This window comes from Lycium barbarum, chromosome 11, assembly GCF_019175385.1.
Source record: "Lycium barbarum isolate Lr01 chromosome 11, ASM1917538v2, whole genome shotgun sequence".
Taxonomy (NCBI): Eukaryota; Viridiplantae; Streptophyta; class Magnoliopsida; order Solanales; family Solanaceae; genus Lycium; species Lycium barbarum.
The window spans coordinates 11,753,120-11,765,042 of record NC_083347.1 but is presented as its reverse complement, the minus strand read 5'-3'; positions in this window follow the sequence as shown (position 1 = coordinate 11,765,042).

Sequence of the window (11,923 nt, the reverse complement as noted above, 5' to 3'; positions counted from 1 at the left end):
ACAGAACCGGCCCGGGACTCGGCGAAGGGAATAACAAAATGCACGAATAGATTCGTGAGTAGTCATATGCATAACATTATTATCATAAATTCAAACATAAGTAAGATAATCATACTTGCAAATCGAAATAGTAGTCATATCAAATTCTTTCAAAAGTTCTCCGAATTACATAAAGGAAAGTCGCGGGACCCACGGAAGGGTATTGACCCGAGTCGGGCCCGCCTATAGGAAATATATTCATCATATGCCATATAAGCTCTTACAAAAATATTAAAGCAATCCGAACCTTTCGGAGGAAGATATGGCGTTTATAGTTCGGAATTCTTTAAATCAACTCATTGTGCAAAGTTTGGAAATCAATTTCTTCAAAGGCATAATAGTTCATATTTCATCATATCATACATAGGAGTGCCAAAGAATATATGTAAAGATCATAGCGAACTCGGATTTCGAATTTAGGATTTCCTTAAGACTAGTAGTCTAGCCTATTCGTAACTAAGGCATGCCAAATGAAAGAAGGGTGCTTTACATACCTTGAACGCACTTCCAAGCTAGCCAATCTAAAGCTACTCCAAATCTACGCCTCGGGCTCCCCAAGGTCTACAAAATGTGCCAATGAATATCCAATATTAACCATAGGCACTTAAGCAATTATTCATTCCAACTAACTCTAAATTTTACAGAAAATTCGGCAGCACTTCCCCTGTAAATAGGCCATCCCGAGAATTTAACTCGGCCAAATCAATCAACAACAACAACCAATCTATCAACATTAATATCTCTCTTTTCCATCATTCTATAACTTTCATGATTTCAATCCGATGACTTGCCTTTAAGCCAACATCGATGTCACGCCCCGAACCATGGCCTGGACGTAACACGGCACTCGGTGCCTGACTACATGTGACCGAGCGAACCCCATGACTTGCTGAACTAACATGATTTCATATTATAAGCGGAATATGACGTGAATGCATAATGAGCCTTTATAAAACATAATAAGTCATAATACATAATAAAGTACTTGTTAAACATGAGTGTGCCAAAATGGCTATATGACTCCAAATGTCTATCATGACATAACCGACTTGTCTAGTCTATGAAACCTCTATTATGAGTCTGACTGGAAATCATAATTACTGGGACAAGGCCCCCAGCATACCTTTACATGCAAAACTACATAGAGAATACAATGCTTAAAACCCCGAATGAAATGGGGCTCACCAATAAGCTGGTACGGGCAAGTCTTAATGATCAGAAGCGTCGTCCTGTAAATCCGTACCTGCATCGTGAAATACAGGCCCCCGGGCAATAAAAGGGGACGTCAGCACATTGAATGTACTGGTATGTAAAGCAACCGGAAGAACATCATGGGACATAGAATAACATGATAAGAACTGAAAACTGAAAACTGGGACATGAACATGAGCATGAGCATGAGTACATAACATGGAATTGAAACTGAAACTGAACATAAAACATAAGTACTGTAAGCATGAGATAATCTGAAATGATCTGTAATAATCTGTAATACCGACATAAACCACCACGGGGAGAAGCGTGGAGTCTGATCTCTGCCCGATCAGCTAAGCCATCTCGTACCTTGCCGGGGCACAAGACATGAACATAACATGAATGGATCCAAATCCCTCAATGGGGAACATATGAAGGAATCGTCCTACTGGGCGGAGCGATTCTTATCCTACGTTGGCATACGTAGTTTCAGGCTATCTGAGCCTTCTCGGTATTATTACAACTCCCGAACATGAAAATAATATAGTTGGCTAAGAAGCCCATGACTTTCGTGAATTAACTTGTACTTGTCTTGAAATCATGATTTTCACGAAAGGACTTGTAAACATATTTTCATGAAATAACTTGTAAACTTGATCATGAGAAATACCATAATGCATAATCATTTGTTTGTAGTTGACTTGAAAACATGTTTATAACTTGCAAAATAACTCATGCAGTTTCATATGAACATAATGAGAACACATGAGAAAGAATTCATGATTCATGGATTAAGCTAGGATTCCTAATGTCCGAAATGGAAAGTTAGGAACACAATCACGAACAAGTATACGGAATTCATGTACATACATACATAATTACGGGCTACCAATATGTTGGGTTTAATGCCCTAGGATTTGTACTTCATACATATTACTAAACGAATCATGGGGAAGAACATAGAAGTTCCCACATGTGGATGGAAGTTCTACATACCTTAACTTCCCGCTTTTGGGCGTATCACAATGTCCTTCAATCCTTCAACTTCAATCTATAGTAATACAAGTCATAGGGATTCTATATTAGCAACAATATCCATGTTTTGTTCATCTAAGCATTTTATCAAACACTTAGTGGGCATGAAGCTCTATAACCCTCATAAATGGTGTTTTCTTCACCAAATCCCCATTCTTTTACTTCTAGCTAATACTACAATCTCAATTAGATGTAATTAACATCATTCTTCATCATCCATATGAATACAACAATCTCATTTCAACAATCCAACAATTCTAGCATAGTTCATATAATTCTCTTCCACAAACCCAATTATTATTCTCCCAAGAATTCATCAATTCACAACTATAAATGATTAGGGAGTAGAAACATTACCTTTTTGGGTAGTCACCACGAAATCAACACCCCCAAGTCCGATTTTTAGCTTAAAATGACGGCAACAACTTGTACTACACTTTATCCTTCACGAGCTTCGGGATTTGGGGCCTTAAACTTGGTTGATTTTCTACTTTCTCTCTCTATATCTCCTCTCTCTCACTTCCTCTCTCTAAAAATCTGAAATTTGAGGGAAATGGAGGCTGCTAGGGTTTTCATTTCCCTTAAATACTAAGTGGGAAATGGGTTGACCCAACTTGAAAACGGGTTGGGACCTATCTGTCTTAAAACGTCCATGTCTCCCTATCCCGACGTCGCCTGTGAATCCACAACCTATGGTTGGAAATGTATTTCAATTATCTACAACTTTAATTCTTTGAGTTCTCCCAAATTCTCAACTTACGATAGGATTATGGCCTCCCGAAGTCAGGTGACCCGAAACGTACATACGGACCAAGATACGGTCACTGTTACGGTCCCGTAACACAAGGGACGGACCGTAACTTGGTACCGTAACTTGGTGAAAATTTCCAGTGAGGTTCTGGAACTTTTCGATGCATTACGGTCCACTGTTACGGCCCCTAACACGTGTTACGGTCCGTAACGTCACGTTACGCTGGCAGAATTTCCAGCGAACAGTCTTCAGTAAAATGGGCATAACTCTTTGCACGGATGTCCGTTTGACCCCCATAATATACCGTTGGAAAGCTATTTCAAAGGGCTACAACTTGCATCAAGGAAGTTTTCCAAAATTCCAAATTAATAATGGGGCTATGGTCGTTGGAAGTAAGACCTTCTATAAACTCACTTGCAAACATGCCCCGTAGAGTGGTTTTCAACTTTGCTTTGCCCAAAGACTCTTCTCATGTATTGATTGGGTTTCAAACATCATTTATACACTACTAAAATTGGGTTTATTATACCCCCATCTTATGATACAAATCTTAGCCCGAAGCTACGAGGTGTTACAATATCTCCCCCTTGGGATCATTCGTCCTCGAATGATAAACGTTCGGGATTCTACAAATAAGGCATTATAGCATTATTAGTTGTCACAAAAACCTGTCACAACAACCCATAATATCATTGCCTCACAGGGCTACATCACAATAGCATTATAAGTTGGCCACACACGACCAAAAGCATGAAAAGAAAGCTTACATACCTCAAAATCTTGGTGCTTCATCATAAATCTCTTCTGCAGGCTGAAACAAGTGCGGGTACCTGGATTTCATATCCTCCTCGGCTTCCCATGTAGCTTCCTCAACTTTCTGACTCCTCCACAGGACTTTCACTGAGGCTACTTCCTTAGTTCTCAACTTGCGAACTTGACGATCAAGAATGGCTACAGGGGTTTCCTCATAGGTGAGGCCATCCTTAACTGTTATAGCATCAGCAGGAACAACCAACGAAGGGTCTCCCACACACTTCTTCAACATGGACACATGAAACACGGGATGTACAACAGCCAAATGTTGTGGCAACTCAAGTTCATAAGCTACTAGACCGACCTTTCGTAAAATTCTGTAAGGTCCAATATATCTGGGACTGAGCTTCCCTTTCTTGCCAAATCGCATAACACCCTTCATAGGTGAGACTTTAAGGAACACCCAATCATCAACTGAAAATTCTAAGTCCCTTCGCCTCACATCTGCGTAAGACTTCTGGCGACTCTGAGCCGTTTTCAAACGCTCCTGTATTAACTTGACTTTCTCCATAGCCTGATAAACCAAATCTGGTCCTAACAACTCTGCTTCACCAACTTCAAACCAACCGATTGGTGATCTGCACCTTCGCCCATACAGAGCCTCAAATGGTGCCATCCCAATACTAGCATGATAACTGTTATTATAAGAAAACTCAATGAGAGGTAAATGGTCATCCCAATTACCTTTGAAATCCAAGACGCATGCTCTCAACATATCCTCTAGGGTCTGAATAGTACGCTCTGCTTGGCCATCTGTCTGCGGATGAAAAGCTGTGCTAAGGTTCACCTTGGTACCCAATCCTTTCTGAAAGGATTTCCAGAAATTCGCTGTAAACTGAGCACCGCGATCTGAAATAATGGACACTGGTGTCCCATGCAATCTGACAATCTCACTAACATACAGCTTGGCATAGTCTTCTGCTGAATATGTGGTCTTGACTGGCAAAAAGTGTGCTGACTTAGTAAGCCGGTCAACGATCACCCAAATAGAGTCATGTCTCTTAGCTGAACGAGGTAAACCTGATACGAAATCCATATTGATCATTTCCCATTTCCAGACAGGAATATCAATATTCTAAGCCAAGCCACCAGGCCTCTGGTGTTCGGCTTTCACCTGCTGACAATTCGGGCACTTAGCTACAAAATCTGCCACATTCTTCTTCATATCGTTCCACCAGTAAATCTCCTTGAGATCATGATACATCTTAGTGGAACCTGGGTGAATGGAATACCTGGAATTGTGGGCTTCTGACATGATTCGCTCTCTGAGCCCATCTACATCTGGGACACATAATCTACCTCGGTACCTCAAGGTACCATCATCTCCCCCTTGTTCGAAAGTCGTCGTCTTATGCTTGTGAATTCCCTCTTTCAGCTGCAACAAGTAGGGATCATTAAACTGTTTCTCCTTGACTTCAACGACTAAAGAGGAAAGAGCCCTATTCTGAACAACCACACCACCATCCTCGGAGTCCAAAAGTCGAACTCCAAGATTGGCCAAACGGTGAACTTCCTTTGTCATAACTCTCTTATCCACGTCCACATGGGCTAAACTTCCCATGGAATGCCGACTAAGAGCATCAGCTACAATATTCGCTTTCCCTGGATGATAGAGAATATCCACATCATAATCCTTAAGCAATTCGAGCCATCTCCTCTGTCTAAGATTTAGCTCCCTTTGCTTGAAGATATACTGCAGACTTTTATGATCTGTGAAAATATCAACATGCACTCCATACAAGTAATGACGCCATATCTTAAGTGCAAAAACTACAGCTGCCAACTCTAAGTCATGAGTCGGATAATTCTTTTCGTGAACCTTGAGCTGACGGGAGGCATAAGCTACAACCTTACCATGCTGCATTAAGACACATCCGAGACCAACTCCTGAAGCATCACAATAAACCACGAACCCTTCAGTTCCCTCTGGCAAAGTCAAAACTGGAGCAGAAGTCAATCTCTTCTTCAACTCTTCAAAGCTTCGCTCACAAGCATCTGACCATTGAAACTTAACTTTCTTCTGAGTCAACTTAGTCAATGGAGCAGAGATAGAAGAAAATCCTTCTACGAAGCGTTGATAATAGCCTGCCAGGCCCAAGAAACTTCTTATATCAAAAACTGAGGTGGGTCTGGGCCAACTCTTTACGGCGTCAATCTTCTGAGAATCAACTTTAACACCTTCACCCGAGATCACGTGGCCTAAGAATGCCACTGATTTAAGCCAAAACTCACACTTTGAAAATTTTGCAAAAAGCTCGCGATCCTTAAGAGTCTGCAACACTATTCTGAGATGTTTTGCATGTTCGGCCTCATTACGAGAATACACCAAAATATCGTCAATAAAGACAATGACGAATAAATCGAGATAAGGCTTGAAGACCCTGTTCATAAGATCCATGAAAGCAGCTGGTGCATTTGTCAACCCAAATGACATAACAAGAAATTCGAAATGGCCATAACGGGTCCTAAAAGCTGTCTTAGGAATATCCACTTCTTTAACCTTCAACTGATGATAACCTGTCCTGAGATCAATCTTGGAATAACATTGGGCGCCTTGTAGCTGATCAAATAAGTCATCGATCCTAGGAAGAGGGTACCTGTTCTTAATGGTGACATTGTTCAGCTGACGGTAATCTATACACATACGTAAAGAACCATCCTTCTTTCGGACAAATAAGACTGGCGCACCCCAAGGCGAAACACTAGGCCTAATAAACCCCTTATCAAGTAGATCTTTTAACTGGGCTTTTAACTCTTTTAACTCTGTTGGGGCCATTCTGTATGGCGGAATAGATATCGGCTGAGTATCGGGAAGTAAATCAATTCCAAACTCAATTTCCCTGTCAGGAGAGACTCCTGGAAGATCTTCCGGAAAGACTTCCGGAAATTCATTTACAACTGGAACAGATTGGAGAGTTGGAGTCTGAGCATCTGAATCTTTGACTCGAACTAGGTGGTAGATATAGCCTTTGGAAATCATTTTTCTAGCCTTTAGGTAAGAAATGAATCTACCCCTAGGTACTACTAAATTACCCTTCCATTCTATGACTGGCTCCTTAGGAAACTCAAATCTTACCACCTTAGTTCTACAACATACTGCGGCATAACATGAAGCTAACCAATCCATACCCATGATCACATCGAAGTCTACCATTTCTAATTCTGCTAAATCAGCTATCGTTCTGCGGTGGTAGACTAAAACTGGGCAACCCCTATACATATGTCTAACTGTGAGTGATTCCCCAACGGGGGTGGACACCTCAAAGGGTTCATACAATTTTTCAGGTTCAATACCAAATTTCTTAGCAACAAAAGGGGTTACATACGATAGAGTGGATCCTGGGTCAATAAGAGCATATACATCGAAAGTGAAAACTGTTAGAGTACCTGTAACAACATCTGCTCGAGCTTCTGTATCCTGACGACCTGTCAATGCATACATGCGGTTTCGCCCCCCGCTTGTGTTTCCAGACCTAGCTGCATTGTCCCCTCGCTGGGCCTGATTATTACCAGGGACTGCTGGATTGGTGGGCTGTGCCACGTTGCCTCCGGTACCTTGCCTAGCTGATGGACAATCTTTCTGAATATGGCCCCTCTGGCCACAACCATAACATACATTCCTGCCCATGAGACACTCACTTAAGTGTTTCTTATTACATTTGCCGCATATCGGATAATTATAATTCGACTGACCCCCACTAGTTTGAGAGTACGAACTTGATGGCCTGAAATTCTGCCTCTTATCATTGCGGAACTTAGGAGGTGGGGCACTTGCTGTGGACGGAGCAGGTGTTGCTGACCTGTTCTTGAAGAAGTTCCTATTTCGGTTCCCGCTGAACTGTCCGGTGGATTTGACCCTCTTGTTGTACTCCTTGTCTTTCTCTTTTTGTAAGGCTTCTTCCTCTCTTAGCCTTGTCTCCTTGCCCTGCACAAAAGCAACCATCTTGGAAATAGTCATGGTTCCATTTTGTGCAACAATATTGGCTCCATCATACAAATGGGAATCAAGACCTCCCACGAATCTTCTCACTCTTGCCCTCATATCAGGTACCATGTGTGGGGCATGCTTTGCCAGACTAACGAATTCCAGATAGTATTCTTGAACTGGCCTGCCATTTTGCTTAAGTTTCAGGAACTGTTCGGCCTTAGCCTCTCGGAGCTCTATTGGCATAAAGTGGTCTAGGAATGCGCTAACAAATTCATCCCATGTAGCATCAGGTTCACTCTCACCTCGGGACAATTCCCAAGATTCATACCACGTGTTAGCAATGCCCTGTAATTGATGAGCTCCAAAAGTAGCTGCTTCGGTTTCGGTAACTGTCATAATCCTGAAAATCTTTTGGAGAGCGTCAATGTAGTCTTGGGGATCTTCATCCTTTTTCGTTCCCGTGAATACTGGGGGATTCATTCTGAGAAAGTCCTTTGCCTTAGAAGACTCCCCATTACCTCCTGAACTTGGCATAGTCTTCTGCTGAATATGTGGTCTTGACTGGCAAAAAGTGTGCTGACTTAGTAAGCCGGTCAACGATCACCCAAATAGAGTCATGTCTCTTAGCTGAACGAGGTAAACCTGATACGAAATCCATATTGATCATTTCCCATTTCCAGACAGGAATATCAATATTCTGAGCCAAGCCACCAGGCCTCTGGTGTTCGGCTTTCACCTGCTGACAATTCGGGCACTTAGCTACAAAATCTGCCACATTCTTCTTCATATCGTTCCACCAGTAAATCTCCTTGAGATCATGATACATCTTAGTGGAACCTGGGTGAATGGAATACCTGGAATTATGGGCTTCTGACATGATTCGCTCTCTGAGCCCATCTACATCTGGGACACATAATCTACCTCGGTACCTCAAGGTACCATCATCTCCCCCTTGTTCGAAAGCCGTCGTCTTATGCTTGTGAATTCCCTCTTTCAGCTGCAACAAGTAGGGATCATTAAACTGTTTCTCCTTGACTTCAACGACTAAAGAGGAAAGAGCCCTATTCTGAACAACCACACCACCATCCTCGGAGTCCAAAAGTCGAACTCCAAGATTGGCCAAACGGTGAACTTCCTTTGTCATAACTCTCTTATCCACGTCCACATGGGCTAAACTTCCCATGGAATGCCGACTAAGAGCATCAGCTACAATATTCGCTTTCCCCGGATGATAGAGAATATCCACATCATAATCCTTAAGCAATTCGAGCCATCTCCTCTGTCTAAGATTTAGCTCCCTTTGCTTGAAGATATACTGCAGGCTTTTATGATCTGTGAAAATATCAACATGCACTCCATACAAGTAATGACGCCATATCTTAAGTGCAAAAACTACATCTGCCAACTCTAAGTCATGAGTCGGATAATTCTTTTCGTGAACCTTGAGCTGACGGGAGGCATAAGCTACAACCTTACCATGCTGCATTAAGACACATCCGAGACCAACTCCTGAAGCATCACAATAAACCACGAACCCTTCAGTTCCCTCTGGCAAAGTCAAAACTGGAGCAGAAGTCAATCTCTTCTTCAACTCTTCAAAGCTTCGCTCACAAGCATCTGACCATTGAAACTTAACTTTCTTCTGAGTCAACTTAGTCAATGGAGCAGAGATAGAAGAAAATCCTTCTACGAAGCGTTGATAATAGCCTGCCAGGCCCAAGAAACTTCTTATATCAAAAACTGAGGTGGGTCTGGGCCAACTCTTTACGGCGTCAATCTTCTGAGAATCAACTTTAACACCTTCACCCGAGATCACGTGGCCTAAGAATGCCACTGATTTAAGCCAAAACTCACACTTTGAAAATTTTGCAAAAAGCTCACGATCCTTAAGAGTCTGCAACACTATTCTGAGATGTTCTGCATGTTCGGCCTCATTACGAGAATACACCAAAATATCGTCAATAAAGACAATGACGAATAAATCGAGATAAGGCTTGAAGACCCTGTTCATAAGATCCATGAAAGCAGCTGGTGCATTTGTCAACCCAAATGACATAACAAGAAATTCAAAATGGCCATAACGGGTCCTAAAAGCTGTCTTAGGAATATCCACTTCTTTAACCTTCAACTGATGATAACCTGTCCTGAGATCAATCTTGGAATAACATTGGGCGCCTTGTAGCTGATCAAATAAGTCATCGATCCTAGGAAGAGGGTACCTGTTCTTAATGGTGACATTGTTCAGCTGACGGTAATCTATACACATACGTAAAGAACCATCCTTCTTTCGGACAAATAAGACTGGCGCACCCCAAGGCGAAACACTAGGCCTAATAAACCCCTTATCAAGTAGATCTTTTAACTGGGCTTTTAACTCTTTTAACTCTGTTGGGGCCATTCTGTATGGCGGAATAGATATCGGCTGAGCATCGGGAAGTAAATCAATTCCAAACTCAATTTCCCTGTCAGGAGGGACTCCTGGAAGATCTTCCGGAAAGACTTCCGGAAATTCATTTACAACTGGAACAGATTGGAGAGTTGGAGTCTGAGCATCTGAATCTTTGACTCGAACTAGGTGGTAGATATAGCCTTTGGAAATCATTTTTCTGGCCTTTAGGTAAGAAATGAATCTACCCCTAGGTACTACTAAATTACCCTTCCATTCTATGACTGGCTCCTTAGGAAACTCAAATCTTACCACCTTAGTTCTACAACATACTGCGGCATAACATGAAGCTAACCAATCCATACCCATGATCACATCGAAGTCTACCATTTCTAATTCTGCTAAATCAGTTATCGTTCTGCGGTGGTAGACTAAAACTGGGCAACCCCTATACATATGTCTAACTGTGAGTGATTCCCCAACGGGGGTGGACACCTCAAAGGGTTCATACAATTTTTCAGGTTCAATACCAAATTTCTTAGCAACAAAAGGGGTTACATACGATAGAGTGGATCCTTGGTCAATAAGAGCATATACATCGAAAGTGAAAACTGTTAGAGTACCTGTAACAACATCTGCTCGAGCTTCTGTATCCTGACGACCTGTCAATGCATACATGCGGTTTCGCCCCCCGCTTGTGTTTCCAGACCTAGTTGCATTGTCCCCTCGCTGGGCCTGATTATTACGAGGGACTGCTGGATTGGTGGGCTGCGCCACGTTGCCTCCGGTACCTTGCCTAGCTGATGGACAATCTTTCTGAATATGGCCCCTCTGGCCACAACCATAACATACATTCCTGCCCATGAGACACTCACCTAAGTGTTTCTTATTACATTTGCCGCATATCGGATAATTATAATTCGACTGACCCCCACTAGTTTGAGTGTACGAACTTGATGGCCTGAAATTCTGCCTCTTATCATTGCGGAACTTAGGAGGTGGGGCACTTGCTGTGGACGGAGCAGGTGCTGCTGACCTGTTCTTGAAGAAGTTCCTATTTCGGTTCCCGCTGAACTGTCCGGTGGATTTGACCCTCTTGTTGTACTCCTTGTCTTTCTCTTTTTGTAAGGCTTCTTCCTCCCTTAGCCTTGTCTCCTTGCCCTGCACAAAAGCAACCATCTTGGAAATAGTCATGGTTCTATTTTGTGCAACAATATTGGCTCCATCATACAAATGGGAATCAAGACCTCCCACGAATCTTCTCACTCTTGCCCTCATATCAGGTACCATGTGTGGGGCATGCTTTGCTAGACTAACGAATTCCAGATAGTATTCTTGAACTGGCCTGCCATTTTGCTTAAGTTTCAGGAACTGTTCGGCCTTAGCCTCTCGGAGCTCTATTGGCATAAAGTGGTCTAGCAATGCGCTATCAAATTCATCCCATGTAGCATCAGGTGCACTCTCACCTCGGGACAATTCCCAAGATTCATACCACGTGTTAGCAATGCCCTGTAATTGATGAGCTCCAAAAGTAGTTGCTTCGGTTTCGGTAACTGTCATAATCCTGAAGATATTTTGGAGAGCGTCAATGTAGTCCTGGGGATCTTCATCCTTTTTCGTTCCCGTGAATACTGGGGGATTCATTCTGAGAAAGTCCTTTGCCTTAGAAGACTCCCCATTACCTCCTGAACTTGATCCAGTTTCTTGACGTTGGGCCTGAGCTGCTACTAGCTGGGTGAGCATATTAATAGCACTCCTAACATCCCTATCCGAAGCA